This window comes from Mesocricetus auratus, unplaced genomic scaffold (genome assembly GCF_017639785.1).
Source record: "Mesocricetus auratus isolate SY011 unplaced genomic scaffold, BCM_Maur_2.0 Super-Scaffold_100015, whole genome shotgun sequence".
NCBI lineage: Eukaryota > Metazoa > Chordata > Mammalia > Rodentia > Cricetidae > Mesocricetus > Mesocricetus auratus.
Window position 1 is genome coordinate 59,743,191 of NW_024429198.1, and position 12,247 is coordinate 59,755,437.

Here is a 12,247-nt window from a genome sequence, read left to right on the forward strand (position 1 = left end):
ATATTTAGTTTAACCTTTGAGAAATCAAATATGCTCACGGTCATTATTTCAAACATGAATATTTGAATGCTATAATTACTTGTGCATTAGTCACATTCCTGTTGCTTTGAACAAGATACCAACAAGAGCATCTTAAATATGGAGGTGTTCATTTTGGCTCACAGTTTGAGGATGCAGCCCATACACTGGGGAAAGTAATGAACCAAGAGCATGGGGTGACTGGTCTTAGTGCAACTACAGTCAGGAAGAGAAGTGAACGCTACCATTGAACCATTTTTCTTCCTTTTCTCCTTTTCATCCACCCCAGGACATCAACCCACAGGACATCAACCCACAGGAGGATACTGCCTACACTCTAGGTGGGTTCTCTGTCCTCCATTAAAGCTGACTAGAAGAAACAATTGCAAGTCCAGAGATGTATCTCCTGAGTGATTCAAAACTCAGTCAAGTTGACAGTGAAGATTAACCACTGAAATTAGGATTCTATTTTTTAAATGGAGAATGGAGTCTTTTCCCTACTGTGCCCATCTCTGTAATTAGGTTGCTCACTGTTTATTCAGTTTCTGGTGGTTTCCTATTATGTTTTTTTCTTTTACCACTAATTTCTGTTTTCAATTTTGGGACCTTTTCACTGATTTATTTTCAGCAAGTTTTTTCACTAATAAAATGAGGAGGTTAAATGAAAATCTCTGGGCTATGAAAGGCTATGATTTTGAGAAGGGAACCTCAGAGTTGTGATTTCTTTCACTGCCCTGGCTTATCGTTCTTCTTCTGTGGAAACTCATTTAAACCAGATGTCCACAGCTGGCTTCATTTCCCCCAGAAGCAACAGCTGATAACTGCTCCTCCACAGTTTCTTTCACAAGTTGAGTTGGCAGCAGTGGTGATGCCTGGAGGCTGAGCCTTTCCCATGCTGAGTTGGTAATTATGGTGTCTGAGCCATCAGCTCTGACTGGACATTACCTCTCCATGAATGGAAGTATATACTCTTGGAAAAGAAGAGCTGCTGAGTTCCAGCATGCCTCTCTCTGTTAGAGAAGTTGTTCATCAGTAATCTACTGACTTCAGAGAAGCATTTCCAGGGTGCTCAGTCCCTTCACGTTCCAACAGGCTGGAGGAGGTTCTCAGCTCTGCCATAATCCTGTTCATCTGGTCATACTGAGACGATCTAGTGGGTTAATCAGATGTAGCAGGTGGGGTGGGATCCTGCTGCTGAACATGAAGTAAATTCATGAGGGTGACTTAGGCAGAGCACTCCATTCAAGTTTCATATTAAGACCAGCACTTAACAATACCTTTCTGGACACACTGGCTCTCTCCAGGCCAGAACCCTGCCTCCAAGAGTAGCCATGAAGGACATTTGGTAGGGACAACATGATAGTTGCACAGTGTTCTAGTATAGACACAAGATCAACATTCTGGTAACAATAATTTATACTGCTTAAACTGGTGAATTAACACAAACTCTCAAATGTATTAATATTCTGAACAACTTATCTTTGAAATCGCCAACACTGCGGCTTACCAGTTGGAAGAATATAGGTAAAATACTTAATATCTAGTCCCTCTCCAGGAAAATGTAGGTAATACTAATTATCTCATGGAGGTTTCACACAAAGATTAAAAGAGTAGGGATAGGGAAATGGCTTAGTCTGTAAAATGTTTGCCATACACACATGAGGACCTAACTTTGGTCCCCCAGCACACACACACACAGAGAGAGAGAGAGAGAGAGAGAGAGAGAGAGAGAGAGAGAGAGAGAGAGAGAGAGAGAGAGAGAGGACATAATCATGGAACCCTGGGGCAGATAGAAGCAGATCTCTGGGGCTGTCTGGTCATCCTGTCCAGCATAATCAGTGGACATGAAGCTGATCAAAAGGAAGCTAGAGAGAGATTGAGAAAGATACCTGGCAGGACCTCCAGACTCCATATGTGCATATCTACAGACATGAGCATGTACACACATAGAAATAGAAATAGATTAAAATAATGTACACAAAATGCTTAAGACCATGCAATCACTCAGTACTGCATACTACTTTTGTTTGTTGATATAAAGTAGTGTCTTACAAGTAAGTAAGCCTACTGATGCTGGCATGTAAAGTAGAATAATAAGCAGGCTGAAAAGTCAGGTCAGATTTTGAGTCTTCGGTTTAGCGATTTCTCATCTCGTGGCTTTACTGAACACCTTTGAGCCTCAGTTGCTGGAGTTTAAAATGGGTATATTAATGTTACTTGAGAAAGCTACCAGAGGTGCAAATATTTGAAACATAAAAGGACACAAAAAAGATCTGTGCTCATCTTTCTCTCTTTGTCTTAGGGTAAATCAGGCTAATCTTCACTGAGAAATACCTGTGGCTTTATGGAGGTGATTCTGTCTGTCCTATCATACTTCACAGTAGGTGCATTTAAAACTGAATATAACATTCAAATAAATCAGGTTTTTAAAAATAAAATTTTATTTAAATTAAAAACAATATTATTTTATATATCAATCCCAGTTCCTTCTTCCCATCCTCCCATGCCCCAACCAATATCCCCATCCTACCCCCCATCCACTCCCCAGGAACAGTGAGGCCTCCCATGAGGGATTATCAAAGTCTGACACATCATTTGGGGCAGGACCTAGGCCCTCCCCTGTGTATCTATCCTGTGAGAGTATCCCTCCATAGGGAATGGGTTACCAAAGCCTATTCGTGCACTAGGGTTAATAAATCTGGTTTTGATTTTCTTTTATAGAAACAAGTTCTAGAAGTTCTGTCTCTGCCTCTCTCTCTCTCTCTGTCTCTCTGTATATTCCACTTAGATGAAGCCTTTCCCAACCAGTGAGGAAGTCCAAGCCAGCCTACATAGACAGGCCACATGGGGAAGCCCACATGGAGAGGACCGAGGTCCGCAGCCTCCAGACACATGAGCAGAGGAACTACAGATATTTCCAGCCTCTACTTCTGAGTCCTCTGGGCCAAGACTTTGAGAATTAAGCACACAATTTCTTCAAATACCTTCTGAACAGTGGCTCTATGGGTCTGTGAGCAAATTAATATCTGCTTATGCCACAAAGCTCTGGGGCAATCTACTGTGGAACTAAAAAAAATGCAATGAACATTTTACCTAAGAAATACCAAGACTTATAGTATAATTCTGCTTATGAAAAAGTAAGACAAAATATAAATGCATCTGCAGACAACAGAAATATAGTTATGTGGTACCTGCATGAACACATACCATGCATGCTATCCTTGCTATAGTGCAAAGGTCTATGTTCCCTTGTCCCCGGATTCCTATATTAAACCTCAGATTTAAGGCAATGGTACCCAGAGCTACATTTTGTTAGGGATATAATGTCTTAAGGTCAGATAATTCAGAAATGAGATCAACTCCCTTATGAAAGAGGCCATCAGTGAGCTGATTCACACCTTTTTTCCTATACAGACACAACTAGACAGCACCATCATTGAGAAAATGGTTGTAATATTCTGGTTCTTTAATCTTAGAGTTCTCAGCTGCCATAATTATGAGAAATTAGCTTCTATGGCTTATAAGCTATTTAGTTTATGCTATTCTGTAGTAACAACTGGAACAAATTAAGACGATAGGTGCATGTGTATTTTTAGTGTGTGCGTAGGACTAAGTTGTATGTGCCTGAGTTGTGCATTTATTAGTACATATGCAGCTGCCTACGATGGCACACAGTACAGCTCAATGTTACCTCAAAAGGTGAAGAAAGCAGGACATACTGAGTGTAACAACACAGAGGGTATTTTATACTTTCTTTCAAGGGAAAACAATGACATTGTCATTCAAAGTGTGATTTCTCAAATTATGTACTATTACCACCTGAGATACTCCAGACTCTCTAACTTTCTGTGGGGAAGATTCTTTCCCTCCCCCTCCTCTCTCTCTCTCTCTCTCTCTCTCTCTCTCTCTCTCTCTCTCTCACACACACACACACACACACACACACACACACAATTCCCCACTCAAAAAGCAAAATTCTTTCTTTAGAAGACATAATGACAGGGCTTCTATGTAGGGTTGAAGGACACATACAGACTCCTGTACCTTCAATTAGCTATGCTTTCAGCCTAAAACAGTTCTAGAAAACAACTCTATCGAGTGAGTAAGTAGGAAATTGAAGGAACACATAGGATAAGAGTGGGCAGAGTCCCATAGGCGACTTCCGAGAAAAGCAGGACTTGGGGCTTATGCATGGGTAGAACTGACCTAGCAGAAGCTGAGAAGTAGGATAAACAAAGACGATGTTTGGAGGCCATAGCAAGCATCTGAATTCACCACAGGGAGCACATCAGATGACTCTTGGGAACAAACTGAACAGTAGGATTGTAGAATGTAGTCTTCCTTGCCAGTCGCCTGGGCCCTGCCTCGCTGTCTGAACCCCCAAATGAGCACACAGGACGCTATATTAATTATGATGCTGTTGGCTGTTTTCTTGGCTTCTTACTGGCTATCTCTGACTTAAGTATTTAACCCATAATTGTGAATCTAAGCATTTCTCTTACCAGAGAAAAGGGTCTGAACCTCTTACTCCTCTGGCGGTCTACATGGTGTCTGTCTCTGTCTCTCTTTCCCAGAATCCTCTACCTCTCCTAGTCCCACATATCTGTGCTTCCCTATTGGCCAACAGTGCTTTATTCAACAACCAATAAGAAAGACAGATTTACAGAATGCCATCTTGCATCAGTGAGATAACTTGTAGTATCAGTCATGGGCTAATTCATACAATAACCTGCCTGTTTCCAGGAGTCAACATGAAGGTCTAATTATTGATGGCACTGAGTCTTTCGGTCAAGATACATAATTTCAAAAAATTTGGTAGTGGCTTATGCAGTCTTTACCTTCAATACTTTTCAGGCTGCTACAGACAGTCTGAAAAAAAATTTCCGGCAATGGAATTTAAGGTATTCTGTTATGGAACATTTTTCCAGAAAAGAAAAAAATAAAAAGAACGCCCAATATCCTATATACTGAAGAATTTTTGCTCAAGAAGAAAAAGGGGCCATTAAAGAGAAAAGTAACTAGGGACATTTTGGCAGGTGACGCCAACATTGTATAAATGTACCTCGAAAGGTCATAGAGCAACTCATGTATTTAATTATCATGATAAGAGTTTGCCAGAAAAAAAAAACAAATTAGAAGAGAAAGTCCTTAACCACTAGCAATGCCATTCCAGAAAAGTGACAGAGACCGGAGGACAAATGAGCTGTAGATGAGAGCCTGTCAGTCCCGCTGCATCATTGGGACCCTCTGAGTCCAGCAGCGGGCACAGTAGACGCTTCCCTGCCCCTTTGTGTGTTATGAATTGTTTGCACCTCGTGCACTAGCGTCCTTGGTGTTTCTGCCTCCGTCAAATTCTTCCCATTTTCTGAAAAAAATGGACAAATCCCAATTTGCTCCATTACTTTTTCCCCCTCTCAGTGCCTTCTGCTCTCTTTTCTCCCTAAAGGTTTTATTCCTCTTCATAGTTCGCTTCCCAGGGACCTGTTACTGGAAGACATTCGCAAGCTACAGTTTCTTCGAAGCATGCCCTTCTCCCCCTGGCTTCCTGTGACTTCAGAATAGAAGCTTCTATACCAGTTGCTTAGGTTGAGGGTTGAAGGCCACCTGCCTGGCCCAGATATCCACATCCGGGGCCCTTGCCTGCCAGGTCAGCCTTTAATTGGTCTCTTGTTGACTCCTGCCATTTCACCCTCCTGGCAGCCAAGCCACATGGCAGGCGGTTCACCAAACACACACAATCCCTTTGCCTCTACTAGTTTTTGCAATATGCTCTTCTAAATCCACAGCCGTTCCCTATTTCTCCCTAACTTCTTCTAGCACAGAGTTTAAAAATCAAAAGCAAAATAAGCACAAATCCCTAGTGCTGGATCCTTTAGATGAGGGGCATGTGTATTAAAACTTGAGCTAAGATACATGGATGGGGTGGCAGTGTTGAAAAGCAAGAAATAGGCAAATGTTGAAAGATCATGGAGACGGAAAGATGGGGGAAGGGGTTTCCTCTATCGCCCAAAGGGGAATTAGTCATAATGATGAGAAGAGACTGAGAGACAGCAAATACATCTGCTACTGTAAAGAGTGAAGGCAAGGTTCAACCAAACTGTGAAATACTGTCCCTGAGGAAAAAGACCTGTAGTTGCAGGAAGGTAGTGTGAATATGGCCAAGTTACATGGACCTATTGTTATTTGTACAGTAACACACTCAAATAAAAACAAAAGAGTTGCAATTGCAGAGAATCGGAAGCACAGCCTGACGTGCTTTGTCAGCAACTGGTGATGGCCGATTTCCCAGGTGGTGTCCCTGTCAATGTGGCTTTGAGCAACTGGAAAACTGCTGTTCATTTCCTGGGTATTTCAAGTGAATCCCTGAAACTGTGCCAGGGAAATGCTGCTAACTCTGACCTCCAGGCTTATGTTTTTATAACATCTTCATTCACAATGCAATCTCTGGCTTTATCTGGGTCTGTGTTTTGTCTGGATCTGCAAGAGCACGTGGCAGTTGACCGTGTCTTCAACCATCTTTGCTTGGAGAGGCTCTAGTCCTGTCACCTTTTGATCTTTGTATACTGTTAGTTATTTTTATTCCTTATGTCTTTAGCAGGTTACTAAGTTCTTTGAGGACAGCAGACACTATATTCATTAATGATTTATTAGCTTGGGAATTTCTACATGGTAATCAATTATAAATATAGCCCGAATCAAAATTATCAAACGAAATTAAAAAGTCAATATAAGTTCAATTATCAATGAACTCAGTGTCAGATACTACAAAATTTTACTTTTGTATCCTTAGAGCTACATAATAAATATTATTACTCTTATAGGGAAAAAAAGGTCAAGGCTTAGAAAAAAATAAAAAGATGTTTGAATCCCCTCATTAGTAAGGAATTGAGCCAGAAGTCAAATCTGTGGACTACCACTCTCTCAGTTGGTAGGTCAGAGACCGCAGCCATTTTGGTTCATAGTGTATGATAATAGCTAACTTTGGTGAAAGTGAGTTACCAGGCACTGTGCTGCAAGCTTCGTGTATTGGCAAGTGCATGATGCCAGTGCTATTGTTATATGAAGAGATGCACACATGAGAAAATGGGTGTAAAGACATGGAAATATGAGCTCTCATGGTCAAGAAGGGACACAACTGTGATTTACACCCCAGTTGCCCATTCAGGAACCCACAATCCTCAGTACTCCAGTGAGCCAACATGCAAAGTGCATTCAAAAAAATAGATTTTCAAGTGTTTGAAACATTCCATTGTCACTACTCTGCTAGTTATTACACCAGAAACTAAATAGAGATAGTTTTCCCAAGGTTTCATTGGGTATCTATCCTCTAGTTCACGTGCAACTCATTTAACTTTGTCAAGATAATTTTAAATTGCTCCAGTATCTTTCTAATTTCAAAATGACATCACAAGACTTTAGCCTTGAGTGAAGATCTTCCAAGATGTCCTTTGCAGATCTTCCAAAATGTCCTTTGTGACTTGTATGTGTATCAAGGTGGTGTGATTGAAGCCTTGAAAAAAGTGGGCAGGATGCACAATAAATAGTGTATTTGGTTTGAATAACTCTGATGGTAAATTTTCAATGTTTCTGATAATTCATTTTATTGAGTCACACAATTTGCCCACAGAACAAACTTCAAGGATAACACAAAATAAAACTCAGGGCCCAGTGAGTTATAAGAGAGCAGAAACTACCTAAAACTAGGGTGGAGTCTTCCAGCTGTCTTTTAAGCCCAAGGCACCATTGATATCCTAAATAAAACATATTATCCATACACTTTTTTGTGACAATTTCTCTTTGCCACAGCACAGATGTAGAGAAGGGTGAGCTTAGGATCCGTTTAACAGCAGCATTAACTCCAAAGTCAGTTTCCAGAATCCCAAACATTCTGAGAAGTCAGAGCAGCTAAAGGAGGAATGATTTTATATGAAAATGTTTCTAAAGGTTGGGTTATGGAACCTTCATAGCTCCTTTTTTGAAACTTCATAGGTCCTTTTATTCTAAACTTCTGTGATTCTCTGACTTGAACTGGGGTGAGATGAATCAACAATAACTTTTTTTTTGGTTTTTCAAGACTGGGTTTCTCTGTAGCTTTGGAGGTTGTCCTGGAACTCTCTCTGTAGAACAGGCTGGCCTTGAACTCACAGAGATCTGCCTGCCTCTGCCTCCCGAGTGCTGGGATTAAAGTCGTGCGCCACCAACAGCTAAACAATAACCTTTGAAAGGTTTCATTCTATGGACTGTCATTTGGCAGTTAAGTCTCCACAGCTAACCAGTATAGCTTAGTAATTTTTTTTCTCAACTGGAAAGATAAGGATTGTCTTTAGTTGAATTCCCGTATCTTTAGAAGAACACACCAGGCTTCCGGGGACAGCTCCCTGTCCCCTACCCCTTCTCTCATCCCGCCCCATTTCATTGCCACCGATGTCATGTAAACCATTGTTTGGCTCACCTCGCCAGACACTCTCAGGCTCCCCTCTTCAGCCTGATGTAGCTAATCTTGGATCTTTTCCCAGGGTCCCGACATAGCAGCCCAACTCCTCACTGCATCGTGGCCATGTATCCGAGGACAAACCTGAACTTCTGATCATTCTGCTTCTATGACTCAGGTGCCAAAACGCAGTGATGGAGATGAAACCCAGAGCCTCAAGTATGCCAGACAAACACTATTGCATCTGAACCACATCACCGGACCCTAGATATGCACTCTTGTGCACTGCCGTAACTCCCTCCATAGGATTCCATCAAACACCCAGAATGAGGGAAATGACAGATAGACTAACCAGAAAGGACAAGAATCTATGAGTAGCAAAAAAGAACCCACATCTGAATTCAAAAAGTTCAAACACTTTTACCTAACATATTTTTAATGAGTTTGAATTAAACAAAATACAAAACAAACAAAATCCCTTACACTCCCTCCAGCTCCTAACTTTTTTGTGCTTTGTCAAATGCAGAGTAAAAGGGAATAGATTCTTACTGCAGAGACATAAGCTTCCTTCCATCCTCTACAGAAAGAACTAATTAACACTATTGCTGAAGTAGGATTGATACAACTTGATGCTTCTAGTACCGGAACCAAGATGTGGTGTGTTGGGGAGGTCCTGTGCATTTGTCAATAAAGCACTGTGTGACCTATAGGGAATCAAGATAGGAGGGACTAGGAGACCAGAAGGACTCTGGGTAGGAGAAACACAAGGAGAACCAAGATGAAAGGCCATGGGGTAGGAAGCCCGGAACTATTCTCCGGTAAGAGAAATACTTAGATTAACAATTATGGGGTAATTACTTAAGTCAAAGCTAGCCAGTAAGAAACAAGCAAAGGCCAACAGCTTCACAATTAATACAGCATCTTGTGTGTTTATTTGGGGACTACAATGCGGCAGAGCCCAGGTGGCTGGCAGGGGATAAACCAAAGCAGCTAGCAAAGAAAAAGCTTCTCTTTACAAAATGGTTGTCAGAAGCAGGATTGAATTTCCACGTAGAATGACAAAAGCTTTAAAGGAATTTTAGAAACAGAAGAATGGAGAGAAGCACAGATTTTTGGTAGCAGCATTTTCTCAGGTGGACTCTGTTTTGTTAGCAGCAAGCAGAGACTCGCAGCTGGCTTAAGTTAGTCTTCCTGACTCGGCATTAAAAGAAAAAAAAACACCAAGGTTGTTTTAAGAGACTCTGCTAACGATTAAAAGGTGTGTACGTACAGCTGGAAGTGGCAGCTTTTGCTGGATGTCAGCATGGACTGAGGCGGTAAGCTGGAATCACGCTTACACCCGCCATCTTGGAAAATACAGCAGTTTAAACAGCTGCAGTTTTAACAGATAAGACACGTGGCCAGAAAAACATAAAGATTTACAGTGAAGCCAGACTTGGATAAAGAAAATCCTCTAAAGGTTTACAGTGTGTTTAAAAATATACGTAAGATTGAGAGAGAAAATAAAGAAGCCGGCTGTGGTGGCACACGCCGGTAGGAATTGCTCCAGAGGCAGAGGCAGGCAGATTTCCAATGAGAAACCCTGTCTCAGAGAAAAATAAATAAAAGTAAAATAAATAAAGTAATAATAGATAAATGAATAAGCCACGTAAAGATGGAAAATACACAGAGAGTCTGGATACTGTACGCTATTGTGTTTTTCAGTTTTTTCATTGCTAAGGAAGGAACAAATCCTAAAGTACACTTGATTATAAATGCTGCTGAATTAATTCAACTTCTATCTTTTGAAAATGCCTTGACTTCAAAATTTAAGTATAAGGATATGTTACTCGGAAAAGGAGTTTTTATTTATGTTTCTTAAGAAAATGAAAAGCTGAGGATTCCTTCCAGGCTTCTGTGGTTTGACGAACCAAGACCCCCGGAAACAGTGGACCAGGTGTTCCAACAATTGAGACAGCTAAGATGATGCAGCTTTACAGACCCCGAAAATACGGACTTATACAGGTTTCTGAGTTTTGTCATGATCCCCATGGTATAAACAGCGCCCCCTTCCAGCACGAAGCAGTTTGGAATGAGCGACGTCCTAATTCCCATCTTGTTTATAAATCTTTGTTTTCATTTAAATGGGATTGTTTATAATTGGTTAATGATCACAACCGAACTCCTTTTAATGGTAAAAAGGGGAATTATGTTATGGGTATTGTTTTTCATTTATTTATACAAATTCAAGGTCAATTTTGTGATGTGTATATTTCTCCTCTTGATTAAGTATTGTGCTTATACTGATATTTAAAATGTAATGTATAATTGAATACAGACTATAGATAGTTACTTATAATAGTTAGAATTTATAGTTAGGTAAGTTAGGTTTTCTAGATATACAGAGATATATTTGAGATAGATTGTCTTCAAACCTCTCAAAGACCTTCAGAAAATGGCATTTAAAATGGTTTAGGGTTTTTCTTGACAATGAGAAATGTCTGCTCCTGGCAGCACCAATTATGTCTGAGAGGAAGATGGGCATCGAAGAAACTTGTTATGGAGTTTGCTTTCAACATGGCAAGATTAGCCATTTGGGCAACAAAACTGCTCTTGCCTAGGCTGTTTGACTGTTGCTGTATAAACTGGACATGCAGGACCCACAGGAAAGTGACTACTGAACTCAGTCTTACAGGGTTCCTGCTTCATGAAAGAGTCTACGAGACTTTCTGCAGGACACAGAAAAATGACTGACAGACTGCTGATGCAGATGGACAGTTTGAAATTTCCTGCTTTGCTGAGAAGTGTTCCAGACACATTGTGGCCTATGGGCTGAAGATGGATGCCCCAACGTTACAGAGGAACTTCGGGTGACTGTCCAGGCAGTAAGATATCTCTGTCAATCCTAGTGTTTATATATTATCCTTCTGTGGTCTTTGATGGAGTTGAAGACAGACAGCTATAATTATAGTTTTCCTTGGTTATGATAAGAGATAAACTACATATAGGACTTTGGACTCACAAGGATGAGATGGATGATATTTTCTTTAAATCTTCCTAAAATATTGTAACTATGTTCTTATTTGATAACTGCTCTGTTATATATAATTTGACTATGCTAAAGTTAAGTCCTTTCTTTTTGTTTAAACAGAAAAGAGGAGATGTTGGGGAGGCCCTGTGTATTTGTCAATAAAGCACTGTCTGGCCTATAGGGAATCAAGATAGGAGGGACTAGGAGACCAGAAGGACTCTGGGTAGGAGAAACACAAGAGAGTCGACATGTACCCGCCATGGGGTAGGCAGCCCGGAACTATTCTCCGGTAAGAGACATACTTAGATTAACAATTATGGGGTAATTACTTAAGTCAGAGCTAGCCAGTAAGAAACAAGCAAGGCCAACAGCTTCATAATGAATATAGCCTCCTGTGTGTGTTTCTTTGGGACTGATGCGGCTCTAGAACCAGGCTGGCGGGAAGGCTCCTCTTAAGGAAAAAGCTTCTCTTAACAGTGGTGGTTGAAGAAGATGCTGGCCATACAAACTTGACGTATAGGGAGAACCTATGGTAATTCTATCACTGCATATAACAAACCAAGAAGGGTTTTGAGAAAACAGAAAAGAGAGAAAAATACATTTGACGTGTGGTACAGACAGACAGGGGAAAGGACATTTGCTCCTTTAGGTTATTTCTAACCCAAGTGGAAGAAATCAGACTATACATGTCAGAACGGAGACAACTGCTGAAACAAAGGCTGTTGCAGCAAGTTTATTCTCCTCGCAACGTGTCTTCTCTGCCCTGCAACCTCGCCAAGTACTAGGAA